Below are 1255 nucleotides of genomic sequence, written 5' to 3' on the forward strand. Positions count from 1 at the left end.
TTCAGTTCTGCGGCATGGCTCATGAAGATCCGAACACTCATAGCAACTTCTTGGAAATTTGTGATACATTCAAGCACAATGGGGTTAGTGATGATGCAGTGAGGCTCAGGTTATTCCCATTCTCATTGAAGGACAATGCCAAGACTTGGCTGAATTCTTTGTCGGCTGGATCTATAGCAACATGGGATGAAATGGCCAGTCAATTCCTCTCCAAGTATTTTCCTCCGTCCAAAATTGCAAAGATGAGGAATGATATCCCCACTTTCTTTCAGCAGGATGGAGAGTCATTATATGAGTCATGGGAGCATTACAAGGAGCTGTTGAGGAAGGTCCCTCATCATGGACTTCCCATATGGCTGCAAGTCCAAACCTTCTATAATGGGCTAACCGAAGCCAACAAGACCATTATGGATGCTACAGCTGGGGGTTCCATCAATAACAAAACCCCTGAAGTTGCCCATGCACTCATAGAGGAGATGGCTGCAAACAACTACCAATGGGATTCTGAGAGAGCACAAGTTAGGAGATAGTCTGGACTTCACAATGTGGACACCTATACAGCCCTATCTGCGCAAATCGGTGCACTCAGCAAGAAGATCGGTGAGATACAGATAACAGCCATGCATGTTCAGACCGTGACTTGTGAATGGTGTGGGGGAGGTAATATCAGCACTGAATGTCAAGTTGGAAATCAGTTTGTCCAGTCCCCCGAGCAGGTAGACTCTGTTGGTAACTTGCAAAGGCAGCAAGGCAATCAGTACCCTTGTGCCTTTAACCCCGGATGGAGGAACCACCGAATCAGTTTTGGCCAAATCAAAATGTGGTGAAACCCTTCCCCCAAAACTTCAATCAGTCGGAAAAGAAAACAAACCTAGAGGACTTGATGACCAAGTTCATAGCAAGCGCAGAAACAAGATTTTAGAACTAAGAAGCATCAATCAAGAACTTGGAGAATCAAGTCGGGCAGTTGGCACAAATGATATCAACTAGAGTATCGGGCACTCTACCCAGCAATACCGAAGTGAATCCAAGAAAGCAAGTGCAGGCTATCACTTTTAGAAGTGGTAAGGAGCTGCAAGAAGTGGAAAAGAAAGCAAGGGCTGAAGACAAGGTGGACGCAACCCTTGAAACCGAAAAGAATGAGGAAGAGCAAACTGATCCAAAGAAGGAGAAAAGCCAACAGCCGTAAGTACCATTTCCGAATAGGTTAAAGCAACACAAATTGGAAAAGAAATTCGGTAAGTTTCTTGAGGTG

At 45.0% G+C, this 1255-nt stretch overlaps 1 non-coding gene across 1 annotated transcript; it reads right to left on the reverse strand.

The window, feature by feature from the left end:
• Window positions 1-239: 239 nt before the first annotated feature.
• On the reverse strand, window positions 240-346 carry LOC148802327 (small nucleolar RNA R71). The gene has a single exon (XR_016083249.1). It is a non-coding gene; the product is annotated as a small nucleolar RNA R71 (small nucleolar RNA).
• Between the last annotated feature and the right edge of the window lie 909 nt (window positions 347-1255).

This window comes from Nelumbo nucifera, chromosome 2 (assembly GCF_055504915.1).
Source record: "Nelumbo nucifera cultivar China Antique chromosome 2, China Antique-T2T, whole genome shotgun sequence".
Taxonomy (NCBI): domain Eukaryota; kingdom Viridiplantae; phylum Streptophyta; class Magnoliopsida; order Proteales; family Nelumbonaceae; genus Nelumbo; species Nelumbo nucifera.